This window comes from Scyliorhinus torazame, chromosome 5 (genome assembly GCF_047496885.1).
Source record: "Scyliorhinus torazame isolate Kashiwa2021f chromosome 5, sScyTor2.1, whole genome shotgun sequence".
NCBI lineage: Eukaryota > Metazoa > Chordata > Chondrichthyes > Carcharhiniformes > Scyliorhinidae > Scyliorhinus > Scyliorhinus torazame.
In genome coordinates this window covers 100,097,100-100,121,843 of record NC_092711.1, presented here as the reverse complement: position 1 = coordinate 100,121,843, position 24,744 = coordinate 100,097,100, and the positions used below count along the sequence as shown (strand labels likewise).

The following is a 24,744-nucleotide window of genomic DNA, read 5'->3' as shown; positions in this document are numbered from 1 at the left end:
ATGCCCTAAACAGGGTAAACTCGTCGTCCTCGTGTGCCAGGCTAAGCCTGATTCAGTTTAAGGTATTACACAGGGCACATATGACTGGAACACGGCTCAGTAAATTTTTTGGGGTGGAGGATAGGTGTGCGAGGTGCTCGAGAAGCCCAGCGAATCATACCCATATGTTTTGGTCATGCCCGGCACTACAGGGGTTTTGGATGGGGGTGACAAAGGTGCTTTCGAAAGTAGTAGGAGTCCGGGTCGAACCAAGCTGGGGGTTGGCTATATTTGGGGTTGCACAAGAGCCGGGAGTGCAGGAGGCGAAAGAGGCCGATGTTTTGGCCTTTGCGTCCCTAGTAGCCCGGCGCAGAATACTGCTAATGTGGAAAGAAGCCAAGCCCCCGGGGGTGGAGACCTGGATAAATGATATGGCGGGGTTCATAAAGTTAGAGCGGATTAAGTTCGTCCTAAGGGGGTCGGCTCAAGGGTTTACTAGGCGGTGGCAACCGTTCGTCGAATATCTTGCGGAAAGATAGATAGGGGAGAACAAAGAAGGCAGCAGCAGCGGCCCAGGACTTGGGGGGGGGGGGGGGGGGGGAGGGATGGGGGGGTGGCCTGAGACAAGGCAGTTGCCAATTAGGGCTAGTTTTTATTTTTTGTTATTTAATATTTATTTATTTGTTGTTGTTTTTGTTTAAATTTAAAAAGGTCATTATTATCTGTATTGTTACAATGTTGTGTAAAGGATGCACAATGTACAGTGTTGGTTGACCAAAAATTTTCAATAAAATATTATTTAAAAAAAAAAAAAAACATTTTCCCGGACCATACCCCTAAATATTAACCACTGTCTAACCCTCAGAAACCCACAACACTACAACTTAACCCTATCTCACTACTATCCCATATTAGAAAAAAAATTCTCTGAAGTGAATAAATTAACAGATATATCTGTATGAACGGCAATGTGTGGAGTGAACTGGTGCAAGGAACGCTTACTTGGTGCTACTTAACCCCATAAAGGGTGATCTCCTCGCTGCAAAACCTTCCCAGCTACACGTTCGGACATTGAATCTGTTCAAAAATTCAAATAACTTAATAAATATTTTAACTTAATAAACTATATATGTTTTTTCACTTGGGATGTTAGTTAATAAATTTTTTAAATTTTAAAACCCTAACCCAACAACTTCTACATTTTTTCAATGCACCATCCTCCCAACCTTCTCCTTAATACAACTACAATCTAATCTTTGCTTCGAACTTTCTACTTTCCAACTTTCTATTTGTCTCAAATTTCCAAAATACGTGTTTAGTTTCGCGAAAAGAGATGACGTAAAATCCTATGCGGAAAAGAAAGTTGAACGTGCGCCAGTTAAAGTGGCAGACGCTCCGGCACTGTATCCCTCATTGGGTGCAGACGGAAAGGGGAATCCCTCATCTGTCCGCAACCCTATAATTTTTCATCTTCTACCTCCTTCCCTTCTGAAATTGGGGTGTTACATTAGTCATTTCCTTGTCCTCTGTGAGGCCCTTCACTACAGTGATCCCTGAAGGATCATCACCAATGGCTCCACAATCCCTGCAGTTATCTCCTTCGGTACCCTGCAGTGTACTCAATCCAGTCTGGGTGATTTATCCACCTTCAGACCTTTCAGCTTCCCCAGCACCTTCTCCTTAGTGATGGCCACTACACTCACCTCTGCCCCCAACTTTCTTTCCCCCACTCCCAGTTTTCCCTTTCCTCTGTTGAACTGCCCTCCTTGCCCCTGGATTTGGAGCATCTTGTGAAGGCACTGCTAGAAGTTCCGCTCCAGTGCTTTTGAGGTGCCTGCTCCAGGTTTTTCATGATTCTAAAGCCTTTAGAGGGTAGAGTGAGGGATAGCCAACAGCTCATGGAAAGCAATGGCATGCATGGTTTTATCAGCGCTGCCAATACAATTGATGACCTAAGCAGTCAATGGCCCACCCCACTGAGATCAAAGTGTGGAGGGGAACTCATCAAGGACAGACAGTCAGTCAGTGCTCACTGGAGGGAACATTCTGAAGAACCCCTCGACCGAGACTCTGTCTTTGACTTCAACGTCCTCAAGTCAATTCCTCAGTATTCTGTCCCCGTGATACCCCGTGAGTGAAAAAGCCATTCAACAGCTGGAAAACACCATGGCCTCTGGAGCAGAATGAATCCCTGCTGAAATTCTGAAGCATGGCGGGGTTACACTCCTGGCATAGCGACACAATCTCATATTCCTCACCTGGGAAGAAGGATGCATGCCAGGGATCTCAGAGACACTGTGACTGTATTGAAGTCAGACAAGTTAAGTCAGATTGTGGTAATTACACAGGGGACTCGCTGCTGTCTGCCAGAGATCATTGCCAGGGCAGCACGGTGGCGCATTGGTTAGCATTGCTGTCTCATGGCACCGAGGTCCCAGAATCGATCCAGGCTCTGGGTCACTGTCCATGAAGAGTTTGGACATTCTCCCTGTGTTTGCGTGGGTTTCGCCCCCACAACCACAAAGAAGTGCCGGTTAGGTGGATTGGCCACGCTAAATTGCCCCTTAAATTGGAAAAAATGAATTATGTACACAAAATCTATTTTTTTAAAAAGAGATCATTGCCAGGATCCTCCTCAATGATCTCATCTTAGCGGCAAAGAGTCACAGTTAGGTTTTCTCACTTCGTGAGGCACCAAAGACATTCTACACTGTGACAAACTCAAGCAAAATACAAGGAACAGCACCAATCACAGATCTTTTCCTTTTTAAAAATAAATTTAGAGTACCCAATTTTTTTTTTTTTCCAATTGAGGGGCAATTTAGCGTGGCCAATCCACCTACCCTGCATATCTTTGGGTTGTGGGGGTGAAACCCACGCAGACGTGGGGAGACTGTGCAAACTCCACACGGACAGTGACCCAGGGCCGGGATGCGAACCTGGGTCCTCAGCGCAGCAGTCCCAGTGCTAACCGCTGTGCCACATGCTGCCCCTCACAGGTCTTTTCTGACATCACAAAAACACTTCACACTGTCAAAGTGATCTTTCATTCAGTATGTTCCTCAAATGTGGCTGTCCTCAGAACTTGTCCACCATGATGACACACAAGCCATGATTCTCACCAATGGAAACACCCCAGACACTATCTCAGTGAAGACTGGGATCAGACAAGACTGTGTCACTGCAGCAACCCTCTCCCCCTTCACGGTAGCACAGTGGTTAGCATTGTTGCTTCATAGCACCAGGGACCTTGGGTCACTGTCTGTGCGGAGTCTGCACGTTCTCCCAGTGTCTGTCTGGGTCTCCCACAAGTCCCAAAAGACGTGAGGTGAATTGTAAATTGAATTGGACATTCATTATTATTCTGAATTTTCCCTCAATTTACCCCAACAGGCGCTGGAGTGTGGCAATTGGGGGATTTTCACAGTAACTTGATTGCAGTGTTACATAGAAGATACATAGAAGATAGCAGCAGGTGGAGGCCTTCTGGCCCTTCAAGCTTAAAAGTTACTTGAAATGAAATGGATGAAAATCGTTTATTGTCACAAGTAGGCTTCAAATGAAGTTACTGTGAAAAGCCCCTAGTCGCCACATTCCGGCGCCTGTTACGGGATTTGACCCGTGCTGCTGGCCTGCCTTGGTCTGCAAGGTTACTTAATGAAAGCCTACTTGTGACACCAATAAAGGTTATTATCCCACCTTCAGCAAATTACCCATGGGTGTGGAGATAATCGACAGGACAGGAAACGAACACCACCTTCAAAACAAAAACAGAATCGGTTCAACCGCAAACATTGAGCTCCAGTTTGCAGATGCCTGATCTGTTTGTTAAATCCATCCATCTCCCTTGATTCTATAACCATTAATACTTTCATGTCACAAACTTCTATCAATCTCAGTTTTTATAGTTTCTGTTGACTGAATCTGAACAGAATTCCAGATTTCACTATATTTTGTGAAGTGATTTCTGACATTGCTGCTGAACAGCCCAGTCTCAGTTAAACAAATAATTATTGATTTGGACATTTAAATGGTGACAATTATATTACTCTGAAATGGTAATGTAACACAATTTCAAAACCATAATAATAATTTGAGTAAAACACTGCAGAAGCTGGAAATGTGAAGTGAAAACACAAAGTTGTGGAAATCCTCAGCAGGTTTGGCAGCTTCTGTGAAGAGAGAAAGAGAGTTAACATTTCCAATGCAACCTGATTCTTCTTTAGAACTGAGTGTTTGCAGCATTGTGATTTCATTTGCCAAACAGAATGAATGTGAACTTTGTGGTTCTTACAGATATCTGGCTGTAAATCTGATTTCAGACCTTCCTCTGAACACTTTTCAACCTCAGCTCCAGCTCATTGTCCTTCACTAAAGACCCGGGTAGAAAATCCCGCCACAAGATGGCGGCGGCCGCTGGGTGATGTCACGGGGAGGAAGTCCCGCCCAATCCCTCTTCCCGTACTAAGATGGCCGCCCAAGCGCACTGCTCCAAGAACAAAAGACCCGACTTCCATTCCCAAGATGGCGGCGTTCGCCGGTTGATCCGGGGCCTGTCACCGGGGAGGAAGTCCCGCCCACCCCGACTTCCATTCCCAAGATGGTGGTGGTCGCCGGTTGACCCGCGCCTGTCACAGTGGAGGAAGCCCTGCCCACTCCCTCTTCCCATACTAAGATGGCCGCCCCAGCGCTCCGCTCCAAGAACAAAAGACCCGACGTCCTTTCCCAAGATGGCGACCGGTTGCAGGGAAAATCCAGACCCGGATTACTTTTTTCCTATCGGCGTCAATCACTCCCCAGCCATTATGAGTTGGAGCAGACACTGTGCGGGTGTGAAGCTGGACTCGTGCGGGTGTGAAGCTGGACTCATGCGGGTGAGTAGAGGCCCCAAACCCCCCAATAAGACCCATTGATTTGTTGTCAGTCTGCAGCTCCGCTCGGTACAAATGGGGTCCCGGAAACTCTTTTCCGAGGATTGCAGCACCGAATGGTGCTGTCAGAATTTGATGTGAGGATTGGTTGTGAGTTTCCTGTCTGCGAATCCCTTTCTCAGCCCCTGTGAAAGAAGTTTACAAAGGCATCACTGTCAGTCCAGAAATGAAATTCAGGAAAGATAAATATTTCTACTGGTTTGAGTTTGCGTTGTGTAAATCCTCCCAGACTAATTCCCTGGAAAAGAAGTTTCCAAAATTAATCACTATCAGTCCAGGATAGAAATCCACAACATTCTCCCCTCCTGCTTATGGATCCAGGATGACCCCTCATGCCCCCCGCTGCACACTGACCCTCTTGTCATCAGCAGTCCCCTGATTTGAGGGTGACGTCTACTCAGGGTTGTGAATTTCTTCCCTGGGTCTTCATGTGACTGAACAGAGCCGCAGAGCTTTGGACACAGGGAAAGAATGTCTAATAAGACAGTGAAATCCAGAGAGCAGGATTGGCTTCCTTTTCTTTCCATCTCTGCCACCGCTTCGCATCATCAATAAGACATTGGGACTCAAAGACTAATCCAGTTTGATGGACAAGTTGTCTCCATTCTGACCAATGGGCAACAAGCTCCTCCCACTCATTGAAACATCGCCCCGACAAAGACGACAAACGCGCATGCGCTCTGATGCACATCCAATAAAGATGGCGGCCGTTAACCCGAGCCGAACATGAGGAGCTGCAGCCCCGCTCGGTACAAACTGGGTCCCGGAAACTCTTTTCCGAGGATTGCAGCTCACAACAGCTTTACACAACATTTCCGCCCACCCCCGCGATCTCTCGCTCCCTCCATATTGTTCAACGCCTCTCAAGAATTTCAGAATTTATGAAGAGCGGAGAATTTGGCACTCATCCAAATCTCCATTCACGGGAGCGATGTGAACGGAGAATTACGGCCGTTGTTTCTGTCAGGATATTGCTGGGGTAAAAGAAAATAAATTATTTGAATTGTATTTTTGTGTTTGTATTGCGATCTTTCCAACCTTCTTTCTCCAGTGTAATATAGTACGAAGTCTTACAACACCAGGTTAAAGTCCAACAGGTTTGTTTCGATGTCACTAGCTTTCGGAGCGCTGCTCCTTCCTCAGGTGAATGAAGAGGTCTGTTCCAGAAATATAGACAAATATAGACATATATAGACATAGACATATATAGACAAATTCAAAGATGCCAAACAATGCTAGGAATGCGAACAGATGTCTGTTACGCTCCTCCTCGTCTGAGCAGATTCTGTGTATACGGAGCACTTGTCCATAGGCATCTACAGACGTTGAAAGATGCCCTCGTATGAATGGGATATGGCACTCGACTCATCGATCGACAGTTCCAACGTGCCACAGCGAAAAACCGGACCGACCTCCTCAGAAGACAGACATGGGACACAACCGACAGAATACCCTTCGTCGTCCAGTACTTCCCCGGAGCGGAGAAACTACGTCATCTTCTTCACAGCCTTCAACACATCATTGATGACGATGAACATCTTGCCAAGGTCATCCCCACACCCCCACTACTTGCCTTCAAACAACCGCGCAACCTCAAACGAACCATTGTTTGCAGCAAACAACCCAGTCTTCAGAACAGTGACCACGACACCACACAACCCTGTCATGGTAATCTCTGCAAGACGTGCCAGATCAACGACATGGATACCACTATTACATGTGAGAACACCACCCACCAGGTACGCGGTACATACTCGTGCGACTCGGCCAACGTTGTCTACCTCATACGCTGCAGGAAAGGATGTCCCGAAGCGTGGTACATTGGTGAGACCATGCAGACGCTGCGACAACGAATGAACGGACATAGCGCAACAATCACCAGGCAGGAATGTTCCCTTCCAGTCGGGGAACACTTCAGCAGTCAAGGGCATTCAGCCTCTGATCTCCGGGTAAGCGTTCTCCAAGGCGGCCTTCAGGACCCGCGACAACGCAGAATCGCCGAGCAGAAACTTATAGCCAAGTTCCGCACACATGAGTACGGCCTCAACCAGGACCTGGGATTCATGTCACATTACATTCATCCCCCACCATCTGGCCTGCGAAATCCTACCAACTGTCCTGGCTTGAGACAATTCACACCTCTTTAACCTGGGGTTACCCCATCTCTGGATCTGTAAAGATTTAATCACCTGCTAATGCTCGCATTCCTAGCATTGTTTGGCATCTTTGAATTTGTCTATATATGTGTTTCTGGAACAGACCTCTTCATTCACCTGAGGAAGGAGCAGCGCTCCGAAAGCTAGTGACATCGAAACAAACTTGTTGGACTTTAACCTGGTGTTGTAAGACTTCGTACTGTGCTCACCCCAGTCCAACGCCGGCATCACCACATCAGTGTAATATAGTTAAGTTTTCTTTGCCCGACTCCCGGCTCCATTCCTCCCTCAGCCCCACTGCTGGAAACAGCCGCTCCAACACGCCCAGACCTCCGAGCAAAGTGACACTGCGCATGCTCGATACACCGAGCAATGCGTCTGCGCACTGGGCTCCTGTGGAGTGTACAGGGCACATTCACGGGCGCAGTGAATGTTGGGTAATAGTCGCACCATTGATACCACAAGCAGTAAATACAAAATAACTTTGTTACCAATTGATAAAAATAATCAAACAAATTATTGTCAATAGGTCATCTATTTTCCATTTCTCAAGATGATTAAATGCTGCTCTCCTGTGGAACAATGCAGAACTTAAGGTTTTTTTCCCCCAATGGGTCCTTCCTCTCTCGTCCCCAAAAGATGCAAACTCTTGCTGGATTCAATCCCAGAATCAGTAATTCCTCTATCTTCTTCCCTCTTGCTCGTGATACTGAATGTTCAGTGTTTTCTAGAATGATCCAGCACAGATGTCACTTGGCACACCATGTCTATACTGACCCTGTACAAGAGCTGCCACTTTTCCTGGTTAAATTCCATTTGCCACTGTTCTGCCCATATGATCAGCCCACCTGTATCATGCTGTAATTTAAGCCTTTTCTCTTTGCTAGTTACCACACCAACAATTTTCCATCTGCAAACTTATCAATCATACCTTCACATATTTCAAGACCTCGATTTTATATATAATTACTCTTGGTGACTGAGGATGCAACAGGATCTCCACCAGCACCTGGACCTGTGCTTCCTTCCTTCGAGAGCTTTAATAGCTCTGGAGAAACAATGCTGAAAAAGCTGGTGTTCTGGTCAAGGCTAATATGTGGGTGCTTCCTTGCCTGTCTCTGAATTTACTCCACTCCTGTTCACTCCCCACTTATGTAGTATGCATTGACTGTAATGACTGGAAAGAGATTAGAACATAGAACAGTACAGCACAGTTCAGGCTCTTCGGCCCATGATGTTGTGCCGACCATTTATCCTAATCTCAGATCAACCTAACCTACACCCTTTCAATTTACTGCTGTCTATATGCTAAAACTCCCTAATGTTTCTGACTCCTCGCCCTCTGCTGGCAGTGCATTCCATGCACCCACCACTTTCGGTGTAAAGAACCTACCTCTGACATCTCCCCTATACCTTCCTCCAATCACCTTAAAATTATGTCCCCTTGTGACAGCCATTTCCGCACTGGGGAAAAGTCTCTGGCTATCCACTCTATCCATGCTTCCCATTACCTTGTACACCTCTATCAAGTCACCTCTCTTCCTTCTTCGCTTCAGTGAGAAAAGCCCTCGCTCACTCAACCTTTCTTCATAAGACATGCCCTCCAGTCCAGGCAGCCTCTTGGTAAATCTCCTCTGTACCCTCTCCAAAGCATCTACATCCTTCCTATAATGAGGCGACCAGAACTGGACACAATATTCCAAGTGTGGTCTAACTAGAGTTTTATAAAGCTGCAGCAAAACCTCGCGGCTCTTAAACTCAACCCCCCTGTTAATGAAAGCTAACACACCATACGCCTTCTTAACAATCCTATCAACCTGGGTGGCAACTTTGAGGGATCTCTGTATGTGGACCCCAAGATCTCTCTGTTCTTCCACACTTCCAAGAATCCTGCCTTTTAATCCTGTATTCAGCATTCAAATTCGACCTTCCAAAATGAATCACTTCACATTTATCTAGGTTGAACTCCATCTGCCGCTTCACAGCCCAGCTCTGCATTCTGTCAATGTCCTGTTGTAACCTGCATCAGCCCTCAACACTATCTACAACTCCCCCAATCTTCGTGTCATCGGCAAACGTACTAATCCACCCTTCCACTTCCTCATCCAAGTCATTTTTAAAAACTACAAAGAGCAGAGGTCCAAGAACAGATCCCTGCAGGACACTGGTCACTGACCACCAGGCGGAATACTTCCAATCCACTACTACCCACTGTCTTCTATTGGCCAGCGAATTCTGTATCCAGACAGCCAAATTTCCCTGTATCCCATGCCCCCTAACTTTCTGAATGAGCCTACCATGGGGAAACTTAGCAAATGTCTTACTGAAATCCATATACACCATATCCACTGCCCGACCTTCATCAATGTGTCTCGTCACATCCTCAAAGAATTTAATGAGGCTTGTGAGGCATGACCTGCCCCTCACAAAGCCATGCTGACTATCTTTAATCAAACTATGGTTTTCTAAATAATCATAAATCCTATCTCTCAGAGTCCGTTGCAGTACTTTGCTCACCACAGACGTAAGACTGGTGGGTCTGTAATTCCCTGGGATTTCCTTATTCCCTTTCTTGAACAGGGGAACAACATTTGCCTCCCTCCAATCATCTGATACTACTCCAGTGGAGAGCGAGGACGCAATGATCATCGCCAACGGTGCAGCAATCTCCTCCCTCGCTTCCCGTAGTAACCTTGGGTAAATCCCATCAGGCACAGGGGACTTATCTATCTTGATGCTTTTCAAAATTTCCAGCACATCCTCCTTCTTAATGTCAACCTGTTTGAGTCTATTAACCTAGTTCACACTGCTCTCATGAGCAACAAGGTCCCTCTCTCTTGTGAATACTGAGGCAAAGTATTCATTTGGGGCCTCCTCCATCTCCTCAGACTCTAGGCACAAGTTCCCTCCACTATCCCTGATCGGCCCTATTCTCACTCTGATCATCCTCTTATTTCTCACATAAGTTTAGAACGCCTTGGGGTTTTCCCTAATCCTTCCCACCACGGCTTTTTCATGCCCCCTTCTAGCTCTCCTCAGTCCATTTTTGAGTTGCTTCCTGGCTACCTTGTAACCCTCTAGAGCCGTGCAAGATCCTTGCTTCCTCAACCTTACGTAAGCTTCGTTCTTCCTCTTGACTAGCAGCTCCATTTCTCTTGTCATCCAAGATTCATTCAGCTTACCATTCCTTCCTCGTCTCAGTGGGACAAAACTATCCAGCACTCGCAGCAAGTGCTCCTTAAATAACCACCACATTACTGTTGTGCATTTCCCCACGAACAATTGTTCCCACTTTATGCTCCTCAGCTCCTGTCTAATACCTGCCAATCAGTCACTATCGTGACAACATGCCCACCAAACTGCATCATTAGGGCAGCATGGTAGCACAGTGGCTAGCACCATTGCTTCAGAGTCCCAGGGTCCCATGTTCGATTCCCACTTGGGTCACTGTCTGTGCGGAGTCTGCATATTCTCCCCGAAAGACGTGCTTGTTAGGTGAATTAGTCACCCGAACAGGCGCCAGAGTGTGGCGACTGGGGGATTGTCACAGTAACTTCATTACACTGATAATGCAAGCCTACGTGTGACAATAATAAAGATTATTATTATTACTTTTGAATTCCAACGCCTCAATGAAGAGGCAGAGAGTAGCAGAGAGGGATCTCTGCCAAAGATCTGCGGGTCGAGAAACACCTTCTCCCATCGCAAAAAGACCACAAGAGAAAACACATGACTCTGAGTAGATGTCATCCTCAAAATGAGGAATAGCCAACAACAGAGGAGGAGCAGGTCATGAAGGTGTGACAGTCGATGGGACTTTGTGTTTGAACAGTTCAGCTGGAATGCCATCCTTACTGGGTGCCTTTCTGCTTTCTCAACAATCAATGGCCTTTTCCAGTTCAAGTGACGAGGATTGCTTGTCTAACTCAAACATGACAGGAAGCTGCAGGAGAGTCAAAGAGACCGGGAGGTGTCCGTCTCACAGGGGTACAGCTCACAGTCTTGTTCAACCCAGTGGGACATGTTTACATCTGTTGGTGAGAACTTCACCCTAATCCATAATCAGGGCAGCACGGTGGCGCAGTGGTTTGCACTGCTGCCTCACGGCGCCGGTCCCTGGTTCGATCCTGGCCCCGGGTCAATCTCCGTGTGGAGTTTGCACATTCTCCCCGTGTTTGCGTGGGTTTCGCTCCCACAACCCAAAAACGTGCAGGGTAGGTGGATTGGCTGTGGTAAATTGCCCCTTAATTGGATAAAATGACTTGGGTACTCTAAAAAAATTTTTTTTAAATAATCCATAATCAAAGGCATTTCAGATTCCTTGATAAAAGCAAATCACTGCTGATGAATCTGAAACCGAAAGAAATATGAAACTATCTTTGGTTTCAGATTTCTTGACAGAGGCTGCTCCAGTGTTTATTTGCACAGCATCTCCACCTTTTACGCAATAGTCTTGACAATGTTCAAGTCCCAAGTGATGCACTGTTCTAGCTCTTGGGTTTATGTTGGGCATCAGGTCGGCTTTGCCTTTTGCTTCAATGACAGATGTCATCTCTGCTGAGTGGGTCTCAAACCAGTCTGTGTTGTGGGTTCCACCTTTACCAAATGTTGCTGCTGCTGTGTCAGAAATGATTCAACTCAGTGACTTCCAAACTTCATCAATAATAATGTTGATTGATTAAGTTTCTATTGATGAACCTGTGAAATATTTTATGGTTTTATTTCATGTTGATAATTTAATTTCATAATGGTGGTGTCAGAGTGAAGAATGTGTAAGTCAGAAAGAATTGTCAGCAAGGATTAATCAGCATTTTCCACTTGGGAGATCAAGTGGAATGTTTCAGAAACCAAAAACTATTTAGGATTAAAGTAAAAGTTCATAACACGGGACTTCCGGGTGCGGCGATGACCAGCTGAGTCGCACGTTTCGGCAGCTCCCTGTGAAACGGACTTTTGGGCTCTTGATAGGAGCCCCAACGGCAATTTTAACGGCTGAAAACACCGTGCGGTAAACCAGAAGGGTGTTCCCCCTGGACACGGATGGAAAAAGGAGAGGAAAGTGGCCGGATTGCAGCGGATCCTTTGGAACAACGGCAAGGAAGGCAAGCAGAAACCAAGATGGCGTCGGAAGGTGGCAGTTTCATATGGGGCCCTGAACAACAAGAGTTCTTGAAACGCTGCGTGGAGGAGATAAAAAAGGAAATGAAGAAAGAGTTGTTGGCCCCGATATTACAGGCGATTGAAGGGCTGAAAGAGGAACAAAAGACCCAGGAGCAGGAGCTTCGGGTCGTGAAGGCGAAAGCAGCAGAGAATGAAAACGACATACAGGGCCTGGTGGTGAAGTCGGAGATACAGGAGGCACACCAGAAACGATCTGTGGAGAGGTTGGAGGCACTGGAAAATAACGCAAGGAGGAACAACTTGAGGATTCTTGGCCTTCCCGAAGGTGTGGAGGGGGCGGACGTCGGGGCATATGTGAGCACGATGCTGCACTCGTTAATGGGAGTGGAGGCCCCGACGGGTCCGTTGGAGGTGGAGGGAGCATACCGAGTTATGGTGCGAGGACCGAGAGCAGGAGAAGCTCCCAGAGCCATAGTGGTGAGATTTCTTCGTTTTAAGGATAGAGAAATGGTCCTTAGATGGGCGAAGAAAACTCGGTGTAGTAAATGGGAGAACGCGGTGATCCGCGTCTATCAAGATTGGAGTGCGGAGGTGGCGAGAAGGAGGGCGAGCTTTAATCGGGCCAAAGCGGTACTTCACAAAAAAAAGATAAAGTTTGGAATGCTGCAACCGGCAAGACTGTGGGTCACATATCAAGGGAGGCACCACTACTTTGAGACGGCGGATGAAGCGTGGACTTTTATTGTAGAAGAAAAATTGGAATGATTGGACTACGAAAATGAACGTTTGGACAAAGTGGTGGGACGAGTGGGGGGGGGGGGGCGAAGAGGGATTGTATGATTAATCCTGCGGTATGGTAACTTTTCTTTCTCCCACAGATGGTGATGGGGGGAGGTGGGGAGGGAGAGGAGATGGGGCGTTGGCCATGGGAGGCGGGGCCGAGGGAGAGGCGCGGGCTTGGTTCCCGCGCTATGATAATTATGGCGGGAATAGAGAAGCAGGAAGGAGGGGGCGCCGCACGGGGCGAGCCGTGATCACGGGGGGAAGCCGAGGTCAGCCAGAGTTTGCTGACTTCTGGGAGCAACATGGGGGGAGTAATTACGCTAGCGGGGGGGTCTAGCGGGGGGGGGGGGGGAGGGGTGAATTACTGGGTTGCTGCTGCTGGGGAAAGGGGGGAGTGGGTGCGGGAAAGGATGGGCGGGGGGGGCACCGTCTGGGAGAAATACAGCCGCGTGGGAACTGGGCGAGAAGCTGGAAAAAGATGATGGCTAACCGGCAAGGGGGGGGGTGGGAAGCCCCCCAACTCGGCTGATCACGTGGAACGTGAGGGGGCTTAACGGGCCGATAAAGAGGGCACGAGTACTCACACACCTTGAGAAACTTAAAGCAGATGTGGTCATGTTACAGGAAACGCACCTGAAACTGATAGATCAGGTTAGGTTGCGCAAAGGATGGGTAGGGCAGGTGTTCCATTCGGGGCTGGATGCGAAAAACAGGGGGGTGGCTATATTAGTGGGGAAGCGGGTAATGTTCGAGGCAAAGACTATAGTGGCGGATAACGGGGGCAGATACGTGATGGTGAGTGGCAAATTACAGGGAGAGATGGTGGTGTTGGTAAACGTGTATGCCCCGAATTGGGACGATGCCAATTTTATGAGGCGAATGCTAGGACGCATCCCAGACCTAGAGACCGGAAAGCTGATAATGGGGGGAGACTTTAACACGGTGTTGGAACCAAGGCTGGATAGGTCGAAGTCCAGGACTGGTAGGAGGCCGGCAGCAGCCAAGGTGCTTAAGGATTTTATGGAGCAGATGGGAGGGGTGGACCCGTGGAGATTCAGTAGACCTAGGAGTAAGGAGTTCTCGTTTTTCTCCTATGTCCATAAAGTCTATTCACGCATAGACTTTTTTGTGTTGGGTAGGGCATTGATCCCGAGGGTGAGGGGAACGGAATATACGGCTATAGCCATTTCGGATCATGCCCCACACTGGGTAGACTTGGAGATAGGGGAGGAAACAAGAGGGCGTCCACCCTGGAGAATGGATATGGGACTAATGGCGGATGAGGGGGTGTGCTTAAGGGTGAGGGGATGCATTGAAAAGTACTTGGAACTCAATGACAATGGGGAGGTTCAGGTGGGAGTGGTCTGGGAGGCGTTGAAGGCGGTGGTTAGGGGGGAGCTGATATCAATAAGGACACATAAAGGGAAGCAGGAGAGTAAGGAACGGGAGCGGTTGTTGCAAGAACTTTTGAGGGTGGACAGACAGTATGCGGAAGCACCGGAGGAGGGACTGTATAGGGAAAGGCAAAGGCTGCATGTGGAATTTGACTTGCTGACCACAGGCACTGCAGAGGCACAATGGAGGAAGGCGCAGGGTGTACAGTATGAATATGGAGAGAAGGCGAGCAGATTGCTGGCACACCAATTGAGGAAAAGGGGAGCAGCGAGGGAAATAGGGGGGGTGAGAGACGAAGATGGAGAGACGGAGCGGGGAGCGGAGAGAGTGAATGAAGTGTTTGAGACATTTTATAAAAAATTGTATGAAGCTCAACCCCCGGATGGGAGGGAGAGAATGATGGAGTTTTTGGATCGGCTGGAAATTCCCAAGGTGGAAGAGCAGGAAAGGTTGGGATTGGGAGCACAGATCACGGTAGAAGAAGTGGTGAAAGGAATTAGGAACATGCAGACGGGAAAGGCCCCGGGACCGGACGGATTCCCAGTTGAATTTTACAGAAAATATTTGGACTTGCTCGCCCTGCTACTGACGAGGACCTTCAACGAGGCAAAGGAAAGGGGTCAACTGCCCCCGACTATGTCAGAAGCAACGATATCGCTTCTTTTAAAGAAGGAAAAGGATCCGCTACAATGCGGGTCCTACAGACCAATCTCCCTCCTCAATGTAGATGCCAAGGTCTTGGCCAAGGTAATGGCAATGAGAATAGAGGAATGTGTCCCGGGGGTGGTTCATGAGGACCAAACTGGGTTTGTGAAGGGGAGACAGCTGAACACGAACATACGGAGGTTGTTAGGGGTAATGATGATGGCCCCACCAGAGGGTGAAACGGAGATAGTAGTGGCGATGGATGCCGAGAAAGCATTTGATAGAGTGGAGTGGGATTATCTGTGGGAGGTGTTGAGGAGATTTGGGTTTGGAGAGGGGTATGTTAGATGGGTGCAGCTGTTGTATAGGGCCCCAGTGGCGAGTGTGGTCACAAATGGACGGGGATCGGCATATTTTCGGCTCCATAGAGGGACAAGGCAGGGATGTCCTCTGTCCCCATTACTGTTTGCACTGGCGATTGAGCCCCTGGCGATAGCGCTGAGAGGTTCCAAGGGATGGAGGGGAATACTTAGGGGAGGAGAAGAACACCGGGTATCTTTATATGCGGATGATCTGCTACTATATGTGGCGGATCCAGCGGAGGGGATGCCAGAAATAATGCGGATACTTGGGGAGTTTGGGGATTTTTCAGGGTATAAATTGAACATGGGAAAGAGTGAGCTGTTTGTGGTGCATCCAGGGGAGCAGAGTAGAGAAATAGAAGACCTACCGTTGAGGAAGGTAACAAGAGACTTTCGTTACCTGGGGATCCAGATAGCTAAGAATTGGGGCACATTGCACAGGCTAAATTTGACGCGGTTGGTGGAACAGATGGAGGAAGATTTCAAGAGATGGGATATGGTAGCATTGTCAATGGCAGGGAGGGTGCAGGCAGTTAAGATGGTGGTCCTCCCGAGATTCCTTTTTGTGTTTCAGTGTCTCCCGGTGGTGATCACGAAGGCTTTTTTCAAAAGGATAGAAAAGTGTATCATGGGTTTTGTTTGGGCCGGGAAGACTCCGAGAGTGAGGAAGGGATTCTTACAGCGTAGTAGGGATAGGGGGGGGCTGGCACTACCGAGCCTAAGTGAGTATTATTGGGCCGCTAATATTTCAATGGTGAGTAAGTGGATGGGAGAGGAGGAAGGAGCGGCGTGGAAGAGATTAGAGAGGGCGTCCTGTAGGGGGACCAGCCTGCAGGCTATGGTGACAGCCCCATTGCCGTTCTCACCAAGGAACTATACCACGAGTCCGGTGGTGGTAGCTACACTGAAGATTTGGGGACAGTGGAGACGACATAGGGGAAAGACCGGAGCACTGGGGGGGTCCCCGATAAGAAACAACCATAGGTTTGCCCCGGGGGGAATGGATGGGGGATATGGAATGTGGCAAAGAGCAGGTATAACGCAATTGAAAGATCTATTTGTGGATGGGAAGTTTGCGAGTCTGGGAGCGCTGACCGAGAAATATGGGTTGCCCCAAGGGAATGCATTCAGGTACATGCAATTGAGGGCTTTTGCGAGGCAGCAGGTGAGGGAATTCCCGCAGCTCCCACACAAGAGGTGCAGGACAGAGTCATCTCAAAGAAATGGGTGGGGGACGGTAAGGTGTCGGATATATATAGGGAAATGAGAGACGAAGGGGAGACTATGATGGACGAACTAAAAGGGAAATGGGAAGAAGAGCTAGGGGAGGAGATTGAGGAGGGGATGTGGGCAGATGCCCTAAACAGGGTAAACTCGTCGTCCTCGTGCGCCAGGCTAAGCCTGATTCAGTTTAAGGTATTACACAGGGCACATATGACTGGAACACGGCTCAGTAAATTTTTTGGGGTGGAGGATAGGTGTGCGAGGTGCTCGAGAAGCCCAGCGAATTATACCCATATGTTTTGGTCATGCCCGGCACTACAGGGGTTTTGGATGGGGGTGACAAAGGTGCTTTCGAAAGTAGTAGGAGTCCGGGTCGAACCAAGCTGGGGGTTGGCTATATTTGGGGTTGCACAAGAGCCGGGAGTGCAGGAGGCGAAAGAGGCCGATGTTTTGGCCTTTGCATCCCTAGTAGCCCGGCGCAGAATATTGCTAATGTGGAAAGAAGCCAAGCCCCCGGGGGTGGAGACCTGGATAAATGATATGGCGGGGTTCATAAAGTTAGAGCGGATTAAGTTCGTCCTAAGGGGGTCGGCTCAAGGGTTTACTAGGCGGTGGCAACCGTTCGTCGAATATCTTGCGGAAAGATAGATAGGGGAGAACAAAGAAGGCAGCAGCAGCGGCCCAGGACTTGGGGGGGGGGGGGGGGGGGAGGGATGGGGGGGGGTGTGTGTGGCCTGAGACAAGGCAGTTGCCAATTAAGGCTAGTTTTTATTTTTTTGATATTTAATATTTATTTATTTGTTGTTGTTTTTGTTTAAATTTTAAAAAGGTCATTATTATCTGTACTGTTACAATGTTGTGTAAAGGATGCACAATGTACTGTGTTGGTTGACCAAAAATTTTCAATAAAATATTATTTAAAAAAAATTAAAAAAAAGTTCATAACACTATAGCAAGTGTGTTCCTGAGAGAGACCTTGAATAAAGAGGAAACATGATTTTAAAAAGAGTCCCTGCAGCCCCAAGTTCAGTGACAAATCCAGAATATTAAACTGCAGCCAGTTATAGGGGTTGTTGACATCAGCAGAAATAAACCAAATATTGTAAGACTATCAATCTTGTATGTGATTGACAGCAGCAATAACAGCAAAATCCAGTCTTTTCAGTCACTCATGTAGCTGTTGATGTGTCAAGAGGTTAAATGACTGAGTGAATCCTTTTCCACACACAGAGCAGATGAATGGCTTCTCCCCTGTGTGTGTACGTGTGTGTAACAAACAGCAGGCTGCTGCCTTGAGAGTATCTCTTCCCACATACAGAGCAGATGAAGTTTCCCCAGTGTGAATATGTTGGTGTGCAATGAGAGTGGATGACTGCCTGAAATTCTTCCCACACTGAGTACAAATAAGTGGATTCTCCTCGGTGTGTATTTGCTTGTGTATCAGAAGGCTGGATGAATGAACGAATCTCTTCCCACACACGGAGCAAGTGAACAGTCTTTCCCCAGTATGAACATGTTGGTGTACATTGAGGTTAGATAACCACCTGAACCTCTTTTCACAGTGAGTGCAGCTGAACGGCCTCTCCTCAGTGTGAATTTGTTGGTGTGACATGAGGCTGGCTGACCGACTGAATCCCATCCCACACACAGAACAGATGATTGGCTTCTCCCCAGTGTGACTGCGTCGATGCTTTTCCAGCTGAGCTGAACATTTGAACCGTTTACCACAGTCCCCACATTTCCACATTTTCTCCATGATGCGGTGTCCTTGTGTCTCTCCAGGTTGGATGATCAGTTGAAGCCTCGTCCACACAGGACACGTGCACGGTGTCTCCCTGCTGTGAATGGTGTGATGGTTTTTTCAGGCTGTGTCACTGGTTAAAGTTATTTGCACGGTCTGTTCACTGGATCAGACAGGTGGGTGACCGCTAGAAAGGGAAGGCAGGCAGTGCAGGAATCCCCTATGGCTATTCCCCTCTCTAACAGGTATACCGTTTTGGATACTGTTGGGGTGGGGGGGGGGGGAATAGTCCAATGGGGAAAACAACAACAGCAGCCTGAACAGTGGCACCACAACTGGCTCTGTTGCTCAGCAGGGGAGGGCAAAGTGCGGGAGAACAATAGTTATAGGGGACTCTACAGGAAGGGGCACAGATAGGTGCTTATGTGGACGGGAAAGAGACTCCAGGATGGCATGTTGCCTCCCTGCTGCCAGGGTCCAGGATGTCTCTGAATGAACACAGGACATCCTGAAGGGGGAGGGTGAACAGCCACTGGGATCTTTTCCAAGGCAGGTGTGATCTGTACAGGAAGGATGTATTGCATCTAAACTGGAGGGACACCAATATCCTGGCTGGGAGGTTTGCTAGAGTCACTCGGGAGGATTTAAACTAGTACGGCAGGGGGATGGGAACCAGAGCGCTAGCGTAGAAGGTGTGATAATTGAAGGGGAATTGGAGAACAAAAATAAGAGAACAACATCACCCTGTCTGCTCAAACATAGTGGTTTGAAGTGTATTTGTTTCAATGCCAGAAGTATAGTGGGGAGGCAGATGAACTTAGAGCACTTATTAGCACTTGGAATTACGATGTTGTGGCTATCACAGAAACATGTTTAAAGGAAGAGCAGTATTGGCAGCTGAACGTTGGAGGATATAGATGCTTCAGGAGTGATAGAGAGGGATGTAAAAGGGGTGGGGGAGTAGCATTACTGGAGAATATTGTTATATTATGAGGGGAAATATACCGTAAATGGCAAAACTCCTTGGAATATAGAAAGACAGAGAGATCTGTGTGTGCATGTGCACAGACCTTTGAAGTTGGCAGCACAAATGGACAAGGTACTCAAGAAAACATATGGAATGCTTGCCTTCATTGGACGGGGCATCAAGTATAAAAACTGGCAAGTCGTGCTACAGTTGTATAAAACCTTGTTAAGGCCACACTTGGAATATTGTCCACAATTCTGGTCGCCACAGTTCCAGAAGGATGTGGAGGCTTTGGAGAGGGTGCAGAGGAGGTTTACCAGGATGTTGCCGAGTCTGGAGGGTGTTAGCGATGTGGAGAGGCTGAATAGACTTGGATTGTTTTCATTGGAAAGACAGAGGTTGAGGGTTAACCTGATAGAGGTCGACAAGATTATGAGGGGCATAGATAGAGTGGATGGGCACGCACTCTTTCCTCGTGTGGAGGGGTCAGTCACCAGGGGACATAGGTTTAAGATCCGTGGTGCAAAGTTTAGAGGAGATGTGCGAGCAGGTTTTTTTACGCAGAGGGTGGTGAGTGCCTGGAACGCATTGCCAGGGGAGGTTGTGGAAGCAGATACATTAACGGTGTTCAAAAGGCATCTTGACAAAGACATGGATAGGATGGGTATAGAGGGATACGGCACAAGGATGTACTGAGGGTTTGGAAAAGGTTGGTATTATGACCGGTACAGGCTTGGAGGGCCGAAGGGCCTGTTTCTGTGCTGTATTGTTCTTTGTTCAAAGACCCTGTACAATGTGGGAGAAACAGTTTCCGTGCTCGGAATGTGGATGACGTTTTAGCCGATGGTCTGACCTTTCCAACGATATGTAGTCATGCTGGAAGAAACCTTGGAAATCTGGGGACTGTGGAACAGATTTAATCAGACCTGGAGATTCATCGACCTGTTCACACTGAGGAGCGACCGTTAATGTTCTCTGTGTGTGGGAAGGGACTCACTCAGTTCACCAGCCTCACTTCATCATGGTCAATCTGTACTGGACAGTTACCAAGTGCAATGTATCTTTCCTGAGGTTTGGTGGCCAGTCCAGAATACAGTTCATGCAGCAAGTGAAGAAAAGACAGCAGGAATTTCTCTAATCTGATTTACAAGGACACATTCCTGGTTCCCAGCAGTTACGTTTCTTCAGTAATTTCCTCATTTTCCCTAAACTACCCTGCCTGTTAATTCTGTTATTTCTGATAATTCCATTACTGTAGCTACAAACATCACACATTAGAATTTAATCTGTTCCATTATTCACTCTGGTTTTAGTTTACGTTGAGGTTAATAACAGACAAACTCTGTCCTCTCCCCAATCCGATTAGAGTTTCCAATGAGTCGATTCTGTGGAATGTCTTATCAGCGTTTCCACGGTGACCTGTCTGCAGTGAAGGAATGTCTTATCAGCGTTTCCAAGGTGACCTGTCTGCAGTGAAGCGCCTGCTTGAGTTTCTAACTGAGACTAAACTTCTCTCTCCCATAACACACATTATATCAGACATTGGATGTCAATGTATTTCAGCCATGTTAATATCTCCCAAACCCTAAAAGGAGTTCAGATACACAAATGTTTAAATGTGGGCGGACAAGTTGATAAAGTGTTTAAAAAACACATGGGATCCAAGGTTTTATAATTCTGGGTGTGAAGTACAAAAGGACAGAGGTCATGTAAATCTGTACAAATCATTGGTGAGGCTGCAGTTAGAATATAATTTCAGGTTTTGGGGATCTTACACCAGGAAGGATGTCAAGGCCATGGAGAGGGTGTAGAAGAGATTCACTGAGATGATCCCAGGGAAGAGAGGCTTTAGTTAGCAGGAGGGATTAGAGAAACTGGGGCTCTTTTCATTCGAACAGAGGCTGACTGGAGATCAGAGGGAGGGGATTCGATTCCAGCCTTGGGTGACTGTGTAGAGTTTGCAATTTCTTCCCGTAGCTGTGTGGGTTCCTTCCGGGTGCTCCGGTTTCCTCCCACAGTCCAAAGATGCACAGGTTAGGTGGATTGCCCATTCTAAAAGATTTCCCCCGAATGTCCAATGGTTAGGTGGGGTTACGGGGAGAGGGTGGAGGAGTGGTCCTCTACATTGGCCCATCAAACGCTCCCATGATAGGTTTTGCACAAGGTTGGATACAATGTAAATGTATCAGTGGTTAGCACTGCTGTCTCACGGCGCCGAGGTCCCAGGTTCGATCCCAGCTCTGGGTCACTGTCCGTGGAGAGTTTGCACATTCTCCCCGTGTTTGCATGGGTTTCTCCCCCACAACCTAAAGATGTACAGGGTAGGTGGATTGGCCACACTAAATTGAATGGGGTACTCTAAATTTAAAAAAAAATCAATTCTACTAGTTACATCCTCAAAATTAAATTTTCCCTTCATAAATCCATGCTGACTCATAGAATTTACAGTCCAGAAGGAGGCGATTCGGCCCATCGAGTCTGAACCGGCTCTTGGAAAGAGCACCCTACCCAAGCCCACATCTCCACCCTATCCCCATCACCCAGTAACCCCACCCAACACTAAGGGCAATTTTGGACACTATGGGCAATTTATCATGGCCAATCCACCTAACCTGCACATCTTTGGACTGTGGGAGGAAACCGGAGCACCCGGAGGAAACCCACGCACACACGGGGAGAACGTGCAGACTCCGCACAGTGACCCAAGCCGAGAATCGAACCTGGGACCCTGGAGCTGTGAAGCAATTGTGCTAACCACACTGCTACCGTGCTGCCCTCGGACTCTGTCCGATCCTGCCACTTTTTTCCCAAGAGCTCAGCTACAAAACCTTGATCATGGATTCAAGAAATTTCCCCACTTCCTGCATCAGGCTTATTGGTCTATAATTCCCTGTTTCCTCTCTACCTCCCTTTTTTAAATAGTGGAATTACATAATCCACCCTCCAATCTGCAGGAACTGTTCCAGAGTCTATAGAATCCTGGAAGATGACCACCAATGCATCCACTATTTCTAGAGCCACTCGTTTAAGTACTTTGGGATGCAGATTATCAGGCCCTGGGGATTTATGCCTTCAATCCCTCAATTTCCCCAACACCATTTCTCTACTAATATTGATCTCCCTCAGTTCCTCCCTCTCAGTTCTCACAATTAATTTTGGCCAATCCAGCTTTTTATAAGATATGAGCTTGTTTCCCTGATTTCTTGATTACATACCTGAGAAGACACACTGAGACTGGTAAAATTAGCTAATTATATTTACTTGAATAAGCACGCCACACGTCACTCAATGATATTCCTTATCCTTAGCAGAGCTGCTAATTCTAAAATACTAGGATATAACTGGGGGCTGGTTGAGGTCAGTTGGCTAGACAGCTGGTTTGTGATGCAGAATAAAGTCAACAGCGCAGGTTCAATTCCTGAACCAGCTGAGGTTATTCATGAAGGCCCCGCCTTCTCAATCTTACTCCTCGCCTGAGGTGTGGTGATCCTCAGGTTAAATCACCACCAGTCAGCTCTCCCCCTCAAAGAGGAAAGCAGGCTCTGGTCATCTGGGGCTATGGCGACTTTAATTTACCAGCAAATAAGACTATGTACAAATCATTAATGTGACAGATCGCGCTTGGATTTGAAGATTCTCCAGCTCTCCCTTTGCCTGCATCCATCCTGTGGATCGTTCTAATTCAGTAGTATTTCTTCCAAGCCTCCAATTGTCCAAACTCAATTCCCTTTTACTTTAATTTTACTCCTGTTGACCATAACCAGTGTTTTTCGTTCTGTCCTGATTGGAGTATGAGTCAATGCCTTGATGATTTAAAAATGTTTTCTCCTTTTACGGTCACAGTTTACATTTTTTTTACGGAATGTGGGTGTCATTGGCTCGGCCACCATTTATTGCTCATCTCTAGAAGACCTTGAGAAGGTGGTGGTGAGCTGCCGTCTTCATCTGCTGCAGTCCCTTAGGTGTGGGTACACCCACTGTGCTGTTATGGAGGGAGTTCAAGGATTTTGACCCAGTGACATCGAACATGGAACATTACAGCGCAGTACAGGCCCTGGCCCTCGATGTTGCCAGTAATATATATTTTTAAATATATATATTTCCAAATAGGAATGGTTAGTGATTTGGAGGGGAACTTCCAGGTGGTGGTTCCCAGGTACCTGCTGCCATTCTGCTTCTAGATGGTAGAGATGCTGAGTTTGGAAGGTGCTGCCTAAGGAGCCTTGGTGAGTTACTGCAGTGCATCTTGGAGACGGTACACACAGCTGCCATTTTTCATACGTGGTGAAGGGAGTGAATGTTTGTGGATAGGGTGCCAATCAAGTGGGTTACTTTGTCCTTGTCTTGAGTGTTGTTGGTTCTGCACCCATCCAGACAAGTGGGGAGTATTCCATTATATTCCTGATTTGTGTCTTGTAGATGGTGCACAGGCTTTAGGGAGTCAGGAAGTGAGTTACTCGCCGTAGGATCCTAGCCTTTGATCTGCTCTTGCAGCCACAATATTTATGGCTAGTCCAGTTTGGTTTCTGGTCAATGGTAACTACTAGGATGTTGACAGCGAGGGATTCAATGATGGTAATGCTATTTAATGTCAAGGGGCAATAGTTAGATCCTCTCTTGTTGGAGGTGGTCATAGTCTGGCACTTGTGTGGCACAAATGCAACTTACCACTTGTCTGTATAAACCTAGATATTATCTCGCTGCATTTGGCCATGGACGCTTCAGTAACTGAGGAGTCGCAAATGGTGAACATTGTGCAGTCATCAGCGAGCATCCCACCTTTTGACCTTATCATGGGACTCCGGTCATTGATGAAGCATCAGCTGAAACTAGTTTGGCCTAGGACACAGTTTGAACATGTCTGGGATTCATTCTTCAGTGAATTTCACAAAGCATTTCTGAATTAGTTATTTTAAATTTGACAAATCACAGCTGCACACTCACACCGATATCCTCACATGAGGCTACAAGGGTTCCATCCAATGCAGACAATTCATAGACTTTCAGGTGATCTCATATTAAAACATAGAATTATTTAAGTCTAATTGCAATCAACCAATCCACCAGTGTTTGTAAACAGTTCACTCGATTGTTTCAGTTTGAACAAGACTTAACGTTAGGAAATCAGGAATTTCAGATGGAAAATTGAAACTAATTTATTTAAAAAAAAGATACATAGTGATACAGAAGGAAAAGAGTAAACTGATCGATACAGAAGGAAAAGGGTAAACTGATCGATACAGAAGGAAAAGGGTAAACTGATTGATATAGAAGGAAAAGGGTAAACTGATCGATACAGAAGGAAAAGGGGAAACTGATCGATACAGAAGGAAAAGGGTAAACTGATCGACACAGAAGGAAAAGGATAAACTGATCGACACAGAAGGAAAAGGGCAAACTGATCGACACAGAAGGAAAAGGGTAAACTGATCGACACAGA

At 47.2% G+C, this 24,744-nt stretch overlaps 2 long non-coding RNA genes across 2 annotated transcripts in view; one reads left to right on the top strand and one right to left on the bottom strand.

The window, feature by feature from the left end:
- Nucleotides 1–3,863: 3,863 nt before the first annotated feature.
- Nucleotides 3,864–4,587, bottom strand: LOC140419174 (uncharacterized). The gene is made up of 2 exons (XR_011945580.1): nt 4,274–4,587; nt 3,864–4,151 (listed from the first exon to the last, which is right to left on the bottom strand). It is a non-coding gene; the product is annotated as an uncharacterized lncRNA (long non-coding RNA).
- Nucleotides 4,588–4,626: 39 nt separating this feature from the next.
- Nucleotides 4,627–24,744, top strand: part of LOC140419173 (uncharacterized) — a 37,821-nt gene continuing 17,703 nt past the window's right edge. Inside the window, exon 1 of the long non-coding RNA XR_011945579.1 lies at nt 4,627–4,853. This is a non-coding gene — a long non-coding RNA (uncharacterized lncRNA). The remainder of the gene's footprint in view (nt 4,854–24,744) is intronic.